The following is a 12,448-nucleotide window of genomic DNA, read 5'->3' as shown; positions in this document are numbered from 1 at the left end:
ATCTCAGTAATCTCACTTCTGGGCATATAACCAAAGGATTTGAAATCAGTATGTCAAGAGATTTCTGCACTGCCATGTTCATTTCAGCATTATTCACAAGAACCAAGTTATGGAATAAACTTAAGTGTCTATTAACCATGAATGGATAGAGATAATGTGGCATATACTCAATGGAATATTATTTAGCCTTAGAAAAGAAGGAAATTAGTGCCATTTGCGACAACATAGATGAACATGAAGACTTTATGCTAAAGGACATAAGCCAGGCACAGAAAGACAAATATCTCAAGTTCTCATTTATATATGGAAGCTAAAAATATCAGACGCATAGAAGCAGAAAGCAAAGCCTCTGGTGGTTACCAGAGGCTGGAAGGTGGGGGGAATGGGGAGATATTGGCCAAAGGGTATTATGTTTCAGTTAGGCAGGAGGAATAAATAAGTACTGAGATAAAAAAATTAATTTATTTAATAGTCATTTAAGAGGAATCTGATCTGTAGTGAGATCCAAAAGTTTTAAGTGGAAAAAATAGAAATAAACTGCAGAACAGTGTGTATAGGATGATTCCTTTGGTTCAGATTTGCAGAATTAAGTAGGTAAATAGGTGAGGATATATACGGGAAAATTACTTTCTGAGTGTACTCTCAAGAAAGTGTTAATAGTGGTTACCTTTTCGGGAGCTGGACTAGGAATAAGAGGTTTTGCTTTTCATTCTTCATTCATAAAACATGATTTTATGCCATTTGAATTTTCTCAACATGAGCATTTATTACTTCTAATTTTTTTATGCCAACTGGGTTAAGGGGACAAAGAGGCTTTTTTTGTTTTTGTCTTAATAATTCTCCATCTTAAAAAGTAAAAACACACATATACAATTTTAAAATCAAATAAAATTAAGAGATGACACTAGATCAGTAGTCACCAAATGCCATATACCATGGTAAGTGACCTTAAGACAGTATAAAAGAACACTGATTTCTGGGTCTCAATCCATACATACTGAATTAGACTCAAAGGGGATGAGGAGGAGCCCTTTTTTCCCATTTGTCAAGGTGATTCCAACGTACAGCCAGATTTGGGAACCTCTGGACTCAACAAATCTTTAAGACCCCTAAGGCCTTTTCTGGCATTAAGATTTGGGAATTGATTCCCAGGTGCTCTGCAGCCAGGCTGGGCAGATCTGGGCAAGTTCCCAGATGAAGGAGAAGCCTCTGACAAAGCTCCCCAGGGCCATAGGATTATCTGCCGAGCTTGCAGAGGAGACAGAATCACAGGCTGGCCCTGTCTCAGCCTAGGAAATGGAGTAACTTTCTCCAAAGTCTAAGACACAGAAGCATGAGTCACAGGAGACTGAAACTGTTAGAGGACCGGGGGCGGGATAAATCATTCTTTGCGGTCTCCTGACTACATCAACAGCTAGCTGCCTTAGACTAAAGGAACCCCACAAGAGTCCTTTCCTGTAAACCCATTAACATCAGACAGTCTTCGTGACTTCAAATGCCAGGAATACATAATCACCTTGGCTGATTTTCATAAGCAAAGCCTGTCAGATACAGGAACTCAGGCTTCAGGGCTCATCCACAATCAAGAATCCTGGAACATTAAAGCTAGAATGAGTGCCATCTCACCGATGGTGAAACTGAGGTCCGGGGGGTCTTCTCCCTCCTGCAATCTTACTCCTTAAGGGAATAATCATTCAAATACATAGATCTGATCATGTCGCTGCCCCTAACTAAAACAAAACAGAAGAAGTAGTTGAATAAACGAAATTCTTCTGTAACCTGTATCCTAGACTGTAACAATATTACTCTTTTGCAAATGAAATTGTTTTTCTAACCCCAATACCCAACAGCTAAAGTAAGGCTGCTCTAGTAGAGCCTGGAAAATGGGGGTCTGGCAGGGAAAGCGTGCAGTCCTACCTACCCAGCAGAGCTGAATACATATCCACAGAGACCCTAAGCACTAGAGATTAGGGTGCCCACCCCCTTCACATATGCAATTCAAACTAAAAATAATACTATACCATAACACACAAACTTTACGTGTTATGAAATTAAAGTTGTTTCTTTCTTCTAACTGAAAAAATCAGAAAAAACTTTTCCCAGCTGTCTTTTGGCATGCCTGCTCAGTGCAGCGGGCTTACTTGGCAGGGCGGTGCTACTATTCAGTTTCCCCTCGACTCCCTGGGCTCCTCAGAACATAGTGTGAAAGCTACAAGTTGCAATGTTCTCCAAGGGCCCTTCCAGAGCTACTGTTTCAAGATTCTAAGGCTGACCATAGATGTAGTCGGGTGTCAGAGGGCACAGGGAGCTCTATCTCCCTGTCTCACTCTTCTCAAAACTCAAACGTGTCCTTTGCTGCACTGTTCTTCCCCATGTAACATGGGTTCCAGTCGCTTCCACCTCTGCCTACTATCAAAGAAAAATTTTGTCTCCCAAGTAAGAGCTAAGCAAACCATACCTTCAGCATCTTTAATTGCATGCTAGAAATATTTGCTTGAGAAAAGGCAGGACTCTAAGCTTCTCCTAGCTGACTTCTATTTGACCTTTCTGGCATGAGTGCGTAAAACCTTGTTTCTCGGTATGTCTAATATAATAGTCATAGATTAATTTATCATTTGCCTCACAGATATATTGCTTGATATTTCTGATTAATGGTTAATGTTGGATATGGCCCAAACCATTTATGTCACAAATTTATGCCTATCACTGATAAGAATATGATGTTTTTATGACCGTAGGAAGTAAAACATCAGTCAGGCCTAAACTCTTGTTATTTTGAACCAGCATACTTTATCTGCCATTTGCCTCCTTAACAAATAGTAAACTTTGACATATGTTCAATATAAGTTTGTCTAAGAAACTGCACTGAAACCACCCTGAGCTCACCAGCAGAAAAGCCACTAGTACCAAACATGCCATCCCATCAGATCACAGGCCCTATACCACCAGCCCTGTGAACTGGACACATCATTGCTCCTCCTCAGTCCATAGGGGTTAAGTAACTTAGCCAACTTAATGGAAAAGTCAACTATCCCAAAATGACTATTTTGTGTCCACTAACAAGACCAAATGTAAGGTGGGGGGAAAAACAATGTAGTTTCCACAAAAGAGGAAAAAACTTTTTTCTTTTTTTTTTGAGACAGAGTCTCGCTCAGTTGCCCAGGCTGGAGTGCAGTGGTGTGATCTCAGCTCACTGCATCCTGTGCCTCCCAGGTTCAAGCAAACCTGTGCCTCAGCCTCTTGAGTAGCTGGGACTACAGGTGTGCACCACCACACCTGGCTAATTTTTGTATTTTTTGTAGAGATGAGGTTTTGCCATGTTGCCCAGTCTGGTCCCGAACTCCTGGCCTCAAATGATCCGCCCACCTCAATCTCCCAAAGGATGAGCGACCTCACCAGGTCAAATTTTACTTTTCCAAAGGTAGAAAATTCATCCCCTCTATTAAGTACTCCACTTGACCCAGTTTAGGCAGGCAAAAGGAAGCCCTACTGCCTGATTAGGAAACACCGCGTTTTACTTCTGGGACCACTTTTCTTAAGCAATTAAAAGTTCTTTTGCAAAAGAAAGAAGCATTGTTCCAGCCAATCCCACCATTTGGCAAGTTTTCTAGTTATATAAAAATTATATAAATTTCACAAATTAAAATTTCCCACAAGTTGATAGTTTTAGGGTAACTGGATTCAAGGCAACAAGCCTGTGTTATCTACTCGCCAGACTCTCTACAAGCAACATTTTCCTCTCTGACAGGACAATATTGTTTTTATTTTTGATTCAGTACTATCATGACAAGTAACTCTGTCCAGGATATTCATTCATTTATTCATATGTCAGGCACTTGGTGTTTGCAAGATACCCTCTCAGGACTTACTATTACTTAACTCCTTATGACTCTGTGCTTCAAGAAGCACAGAGAAGTGAAATACCACTTCCCTTATTTCCCCAAACACAGGATCACACGAGCCAGCATTTGTTTAACAAATTGTATTTGTTTAAATTTGTAAAAACAAAAATAAATTGTTTTATTTCACAAATTTGTATTATTTGTATTTGCTTAACAAATCCCGTTCATTAACTTATTAAAACTTCACAAAAATCCTATGTGAGGATTTTACAGCTATGAAAACCAAAACTGAGAGCGGTTAGCCAGCCATTGATCATAAAGCTAAGTGAACAGGTTTCAAACTCAGGAATCCTGATTCTGCACTTACTCACCGCTACACTACAGCTACCTCCAAAGAGTTCACACAGACCCAGTGTATAAGCATGGAGTATACCAGACCCACAGCTTTCTTCTAAGTCCAGGTCAAACATTGTTTTTAGCTGAAGGCCATTCCATATTTAGAGACTTAAGAAGAGATACGCAATCTATAAAGATCAGGACTTCCAATTCTGGTAATGGTGAACTAGACAATTTGGACCAGTCCTTTTACTGAAGACAGCTAGAAAAGTGGGACCAAAAAAACCTGCTTGAAGGCACTAAGAGCTAACGAAATAATGAAGAATTACCAGTCTTCATTGCTTGAGAAAAAGCAGGACTGTAAGCTTCATGCAGGTTTTTTTGGTCCCACTTTTCTGGGAGAAGGCAAAAATCCAGGAAGGACAGCCTGCCATTTTCCCCTACTGGAGAATGGAGACTAAGCAGTACTGACTCAGGAGACTAAGGGGACAAAAGTTGGAGTCCAAGACTGTCAAGAGAGGGAGAGTAAAACTTCTGCACTTTGAGCTTGGACCTTAAAAAGCACCCTTAGTGCTAAAGATGAACTGGAAGTATACCAGTCCTCCCAGAGACTACAACTCAGCTTTGCATTATCATAGCTCCTGAAATTAAATTAAGGAATCTCCAGGTGCTTGGCAGAAGCAAATATACATCCTCTCTGGAGGCAATATCATCATGATAGGTCTCATATTATGTTTTGTTTACAAATATAATGTCCAACACGTAACCAAAATTAATCAAGAATGCAAAAAGACAGGATGATAAAAACAAAATAATCAGAAACAATGGACAACAGGAAAAAAAGTCTACCGGGGCTCCAGATAGTGGAGTCATCAGACAGACACATAGTTCAAATAACTTTGCTTACTATGTTCAAGGAGGAAAAAAACTCCAAGTTTGAGAATTTTGACCAAGAATTTGAAATTATAAGAAAGAATAAACAGATTTTTTTTTAAGAATCAAATAGAGGTTACAAGTGGTGGCTCACACCTGTGATCCCAGCACTTTGGGAGGGAAAGGCAGGTGGATCACTTGAGCTCAGGAATTCAAGATCAGCCTAAGCAACATGGCAAAATCCCATTTCCATGAAAAAAATTTTTAAATTAGCCGGGCATGGTGTGCACCTGTAGTCCCAGCTACTCAGGAGGCTGAGGTGGGAGGATCACTTGAGCCCAGGAGGCTAGGGCTGCAGTGAGCCATGACTGGGCCACTACACTCCAGTCTGGGTGACAGAGTGAGACCCTGTCTCAAAAAACAACAGCAAAGAGAACCAAATAAAAATTCTAGAACTGAAAAATATAATAGAAATTTAAAATTCAGTAAATAGGCTTAAAAATTCAGTAGATTAGCTATAGTTAAAGAGAGAATTAGTAAACTGGAAAAAAGATCAGGGGAAAATACTTAGAATGAAGTAAGGATAAACAAAAGGATGGAAAATACAGAATATGAAATAGGTAAGAGAGATAGAGGAAACAGTGACAAGGTACAACATAAATATATTGGAGTATCAGAAGGAGAAAAGAAAGAATGAAGCAGAACAATATTGGAATAAATAATAACAGAATTTTCCAAAACTGATAAAAGACACCAATTTGCATACTAAAGAAGTCCCATGAACTCCTAGCAGAATACATAAATTGGAACCCATAATTAGAAATATAGTAAATCTGGCCAGGTACGGTGACTCATGCCTGTAATCTCAGCACTTTGGGAGGTTGAGGTGGGCGGATCATTTGAGGTCAGGAGTTTGAGACCAGCCTGGCCAACATGGTGAAACCCTGTCTCTACTAAAAATACAAAAATTAGCCAGGTGTTGTGGCACACATCTGCAGTCCCAGCTACTTGGGAAGCTAAGGCAGGAGAATCATTTGAACCCAGGGGTGGGGGTTGCAGTGTGCCAAGATGGCGCCACTGCACTCCAGCCTGAGCAACAGAGTGAGACTCCATTTCAAAAAAAAAAAGAAATATAGTAAATCCGCTGAGATCCAAAGATAAAGAGAAATAAGACAGAATATCTTTAAATGAGAAACAATTAGATTGACAACCAACTTCTCAACAGAAGCAATGGAATTTAAAAACAGCAGAATGATCTCTTCAAAGAGGTGAACAGAAATAACTGCCAAGAATAACGGTGCAATAAGACATTTTCAAGCTAGGTGCGGTGGCTCACACCTGTAATCCCAGCACTTTGAGAGGCCAAGGCAGGCAGATCATTTGAGGTCAAAAGTTCAAGACCAGTCTAGCCAACATGGTGAAACCTGTCTCTACTAAAAATACAAAAATTAGCCGGGTGTGGTGGCACACGTCTGTAATCCCAGCTACTTGGGAGACTGAGGCAAGAGAATCGCTTGAACCCAGGAGGCAGAGGTTGCAGTGAGCCAAGATTATGCCACTGCACTCCAGCCTGGGCAACAATGCAAGACTCCATCTCAAAAAAAAAAAAAAAAAAAAAAGACATTTTCAGAAAAAAAAATACAGAATTAAAGTATTCAAGAGCAATAACAAACAAATTGTGGAAGAAATAGAATTAAAGTATTTTGATTTTCTTGTATTGCCTAAGAAAGGGCAGAAGAACCAAATCATATTAGACTCTGTTAAATCAAGGATGCATATTGTAATCTCTATGGTAGCCACTAAAAGTATCAGTCAAAGAGTGCATAATTTCCAGGGGAAAACAGAGGATAAAAACAACAACAAATACTTAGAATGGAGGGGACAAATAGAAAGCATAGAGAAAGATGGTAGATTTAAACCCAAACTAACAAGGACCGTTAGGGTACATACAAATAAAAATAAAATAACGCATACATATATATTTTTTATAAGAGACACATGGGGATTAGAAGGGTTGAAAGTCAAACAAATGAATAGGATACAAATGAAACACTGTGTAAGGATACAAATGAAACACTGTGTAACCATGAATCACATACGCTGGTAGCCCCTTACTAGTATAAGGCCAAGTAGACTTTTGGGCAGAAAGTATTACTAGAGATACCAGAAAGGTAAAGTGATTTTCTATTTTTAGGTACCTAATCTCAGAATTATAAGGAGAAATAGACAAATCTACAATTATAGTGGGAGATTTCAAGATGTCTCTCTCAGATCTTGTGGGGAAAGGCAGGATGAACAAAATAGATGTTATCAACAAAGCCCAGAGCTGATGAGATACATGATGTGTTGGAAGCATATGGAGTCCTGGTGGCTTTGGCAAGAGGTTTAACCTCTTTGAGCTTTAGTTTCCTCATTTGTAAAATGGAAATAATAACTAATAATTGTAACCACTTCATAGGGACGCTCTGGAGGTTAAATGAACTAATGCACATAAAGCACTCAGGACAACGCCTGGTACACAGTAAGGGCTTCACAAAGTTAAGCTGAGCTAGTGAACCCAGCATCGTTCCTAAATCACAAGGTCAAGAGATCGAGACCATCCAGGCCAACATGGTGAAACCCTGTCTCTACTAAAAGTACAAAAATTAGCTGGGTATGGTGGTGCATGCCTGTAGTCCCAGCTACTCGGGAGGCTGAGGCAGGAAAATCACTTGAACCCAGGAGGTGGAGGTTGCAGTTAGCCAAGACTGCGCCACTGCACTCCAGCCTGGTGATAGAGTGAGACTCCGTATCAAAAAAAAAAAAAAAGAATTTAAAGCCTCTGCCATTAGTTAGGGTGCTGTGACTGCTTCGTGACTGATCTGGGCCCAATGTAGGAAACCACAGTGAAAAGTTTTTTTAAGTAAAAAAATTTTAAGCTGTCCCCAGCTTGAACCTCCCACCGGAAACTTACACCCTCCACATCCGAGCCGCAGCTAACAGTCAACTTTTGAGAGCTTGCCAATGGTTATCCAACCGGTTTTACTGCCAGAGTTCACTGAGGAAGAAGGCAATAAAAGAAAGTGACTGCCTGCTGGCAGTCAAGCTTAATTATCTCAAAGTGGGAGACAAGGCAGATAGAGGCAGGTGGCTTCCTGCAGGTGTGGCCTCAGCTCAGTACTGCCAGAGCTCTGGGCAGACCATGCTGCTGCTGTTTTGTTTCTACCAGCCATGGTGGCCAGAGAGCAGACAGCTATAACCAGCTCCGAGTCACTGATGCTGAGGCGTCCAAAGATACATGACTCTTCAAGTATTTTGCAGAATGTGAACAAGGCTGATGGTTCCCAGGGCACAGGACTAGCGGGTTTGCCAGCGTTGTCCACCCTATAGGACCCCTTCCAAAAAGTCTCCACCTCAGAAGATGCTGCTGATGTTGTCAAGGAAGAATGGAACATTTAAGCCAGAGAGGGCAATTCAAGTTCCTAGATGGGGCCGCACTGGCCACTTTGTAGCCTGGGGAACCTAACAACTGTGTCCCAAGGGCTGATCCCACTGGAAGACCTTTGTGTTTGCTGTTCCTTCTCAGAATGCTCTTTTCCTCCCCTGTCCATTGTCTCAATGTCCATGACCTCAATCTAAATGTTACGTTTTAGTAAAGTTTTTCCGGACCCAGTCTGTTAAACTATCACTCTTATCTTGTTTTATTTTCTGCATATGCTTTTCACAATCTAAAATTAGCTTGTTTGTTGCTTGTTTGTTTTTATTGGCTTTTTTCCTATCAGGCTAAAGACTTGTTCATTTGCTCCCTCAAATGCAAGCACAGGGAGAGCAGAAGCCTCATCTCTTGTGTATTGCTGTGTCCTCAGCACCTGTCACAGGACCTGGCATATCATAAGTGCCAAAAAATATGAAATCAATGAAGAAATGAATATGGGAAGACTATTTCAGATGTGAGCTCACTCGTGGAACCTAATTGACTGAAGAGGTCCAGAAAGAATCCTCATCCCTGCAAAAGTCCCAGTGACCCTAAAAGTCAGAACCCTGTCTCCAAAATAACATGACATCCTCTGATTTTATCATTTTCTGGGCTCTTTGTACATCAGGAAGGATTATGGGGGCCTCTTTCTTCCCCAGCCCACCCTGTACATACCAGGCAGAAGAGAACTGGCCTTTCAGAATGAAGTACTCTAGGATTCCCACTTGTTGATTTGCTTGGGCTGATAAGCTCAAATTCGAGTTCTGACACCATGTGCTCAGGAGCTGGGCACTGAGGTGGGGAGGAGGGACCAGGGGTGAGGGGAGCAATGTTGTTGCCCAAGATGTGAATCTTTCTGTTCTTAGAAGAGGACAGGAAGGCTGATAAAAGTGGGGGCAGGTTTCCCATGCCAAGTCTAATATGAGAAGGACATACCAGTTTCACATTTACTTTTGGAAGTATTTCTCCTCCCATTGTGTAACAGCCTCAAACATTTACCAACCCAGCACAGTCATTTCACCAGGGACCTTTGGTCCAAGTAAAGGGGCCAGAGGAAGGAATGGACAGGACATACAACTACCAAAAATGTGAAATGAATCAAATCACAGCCTTTTCTCCAATGACCCAAAGTCCCTAAGGAGCACTCTGTTCTCATTTCACCCTAACTGGCCCCTGTCTCTCCAAACTTCCTAACAGGCTACAGACCTGCCTGAGTTTCCATCTGCTCCTCTGTGGCTGGAAAAATGGAAAAACACCAGGATATTTCAAAGAGATCGGAACACAGCCAGAGCTGTGTAAGACCGCACGTACCATCTGACCCAGCCAATTACAGAGTCTTAGAAACCAACAGAGAGCTAGCAGAGGAGAAAGCCCAGGCCAAATCCCCAGCATCCTGTTTAAGACACTACTACCCATCATTGCTATTTGCCAGTGACTAAGTGCCTGCTGTGTGTCGGGCTAACAAAGGAGACTGTCCATGAGAGGTGCTGTCAGGGTGCTCCGTGACAGAGCTGCAAGAGCACCAGGTGGTGGTAGTGCCTTGCCTCAATGTGTGAGCCTCAACAGGTCGCTCTCCCAAAGTGGGCCTCATGTGTGTGGAAGGCAGAATAATGCCCACCACCACCATCAAAGACATCTATGTCCTGGTCCCCAGAATCTTGAATATGATCCTATATAGTGGGTCACTAGCAAGAAACATATCCAGTCAGCCAATCAGAGTGCAAATCAATAAAATAAGGAAGCTCTATCTATACACAACTAAGCAATTTAAAGTATACGGTTTAGACGTGGAATCTAGCTTGCTGTTGTTTAATGTGCCAGGCAATTATACTTCTGAGCAGTTCCCCTTCCTAACTACCTAACTCTTAGCCTTTACTGCTAGATGTCTCCATTATCTCTTGAGGTTCACCTTCTGTTTCCCTAGTGAGTTGGAAGGGTACTAGGTCTCTAGGGATCCACTAGAACAGTGACTATCAAATTCTCACTTAACTTCTCTCAGGTAACCCTGAAAGTAAGTGACAGAGGCAAGATCTGAACCCAGTTCCCCCCAATTCCAATGAAGTTCAGAGAATAGGCCCTGGAGCCAGGGTGCCTGCGTTCAAATTACAGCTCTGCCACTTACTTTCTGTGTGATCATGGGTGAGTCACTCTCTCTGGACCTCAGTTTCCTCATCCATAAAATGGAGGTGATGACAGTCCCTCCCTAACAGGATTGTGGTAAAGCCTAAATGAGTTAATACAAGTAAAATGCTTAGAGTCATGCCTAGCTTATAGTAAGTACTCGGTAAATGGCAAATATGATCATTATAACATCATTCCGCTTACTGGGCCAGTCAGGGTTGGGGAGGACAAGGCAGGCTGTGGCAATGCCAACACTTACTCCTATACTTCAATAAACTGTGTTTGTGAGTACACGTGCCCATTTTTTATACCACCGCCACACCCAACCAAGATATCCTCTTTCCTTGGAGGTATTTCCTTTGCATGTTTCAATCCATAGAGAAGAAATGGAGGCACAACGTTTAAAGGATTGGCAATATGGCTGGGAAAGCATCTGAGGCTGTTACTGGCCTTTATCCCCTTGGTCTGTCACCCCCAAGGGCCCAGGATCTGACCTGACCACAGGCCCCCAGAGTCTCTTAATTGTTTTGCATCTCTAACACCTCACCGCAGCTCAGTGGTTCTCTGGCTGTTCTCTGGGACTCCCCAGATCTTTAGTGTCATGGAGCCACAGTTCTGAGGTTCGGAGAGGTCAGTTGTGGGAGAGTTCATGAAGCATGACTTCTAACCCCCACAGCATGATTCACAGTCCCAGGACAGCTGGGAACAGGAGGTCCCAGTTGGAGCAGGAAAACACTTTTTGGTTTTTTTTGGTTGTCACTGCAGAAGCACATGATGTCCAAGCTCAGCTGTGCTGCCTTGCGTGTGTCTAGATGGCTGCTGTGCGGCCTGCATAAACCAAAGAGCATGTCATGCTCAACCACAGACAAACAAACATCTGTTCTACTCCCGTGTCTTCATTTTACAGATGGGGAAGACAAGGGCCAGAGAGGGGAAATGCCTCCATTAGGGTAACTCAGGGTCTCCTAACCCCTAGAGAACCTGTTCTTCCCACTCCCACCTCCACCTCATTCAGGCATCCCCAATCCTTCCAAACTATGTGGCCACTGCAGTAGCAGCACGCATCACAGCAGATGTTCAAGGAATCTCTGATACTTGTGTGATTGCGCAGCCTTCACCACCACACCCTGGAGCTTTGAGGACCTTAGTATTCACCACAGCTGAACCGGAGACTCCTCAGCCCCCAGGTGCAGCAGGATTCCAGCTGGTCCAGAAGAAACAAGTGCAGCTGCACGAGTAAGAGCCCAGCCTGGCCCTCAATCAGAACAACAGCCCCTGAGGTTTGTTGCAATTTGTGGGGGGGCGGGGGGGTTACACCTTTCATCCTTTCACTCAGTACATATGTATGGAGCGCCCACTGTTAGCCAGGCCCTGTGCCAAGAGCTGAGGATGCCTCAGAGATGATGATAGACAGGCAGTTCCCTACCCTCAAGAAACTGACATGGGGGAGAGTAGGGAGCAAAAGAACCGGCAACTGGAACAACTACGTCCTCAGGAAAGGGACAGATAACCAGCAGGAGGGAGCTTGAATGAAGGCTTCTCTCCAAGATACTTTGCTCATGTCCTTTCTCGTTTGCTTTCTACACGCAGAAAATGTTTTCCCAATTTCACTGATGGAAAAACAAGGATGGTGAAGCAGCTAGTGACAGAACCAGGGCTGGAACCCGCCACTCCTGACTCCAAACTCCTGGCGCCTTCTACACGGGGCCTCGAGAAAAGCGGGACAGGTAAGTGCAAAGACCCAAACCCAGTGCAGCGCCCAAGCAGGTGCTCAGGCCCGTGCGCTGAACCCTGACGCTGGGCCTGGACAGCCAGGAGGTGG

General features: G+C 42.9%; 1 protein-coding gene across 2 annotated transcripts in view; it reads right to left on the bottom strand.

Annotated features, from left to right (window-relative positions):
• SMIM3 (small integral membrane protein 3) overlaps positions 1-12,448 on the bottom strand; it is a 34,391-nt gene that overhangs the window by 5,927 nt on the left and 16,016 nt on the right. Inside the window, exon 1 of one of the 2 annotated variants that reach the window (XM_058440044.1) lies at positions 11,174-11,297. The exons of the other annotated variant lie outside the window; for it this stretch is intronic. The gene's annotated coding sequence lies outside the window, so the exon portion shown is untranslated. Of the gene's footprint in view, positions 1-11,173; positions 11,298-12,448 lie in introns of those variants that run through there. 2 annotated transcript variants of the gene reach the window in all.

Source organism: Hylobates moloch, unplaced genomic scaffold, assembly GCF_009828535.3.
Source record: "Hylobates moloch isolate HMO894 unplaced genomic scaffold, HMol_V3 SCAFFOLD_6, whole genome shotgun sequence".
Lineage (NCBI taxonomy): Eukaryota > Metazoa > Chordata > Mammalia > Primates > Hylobatidae > Hylobates > Hylobates moloch.
This window is presented reverse-complemented; position numbering and strand designations above follow the sequence as displayed.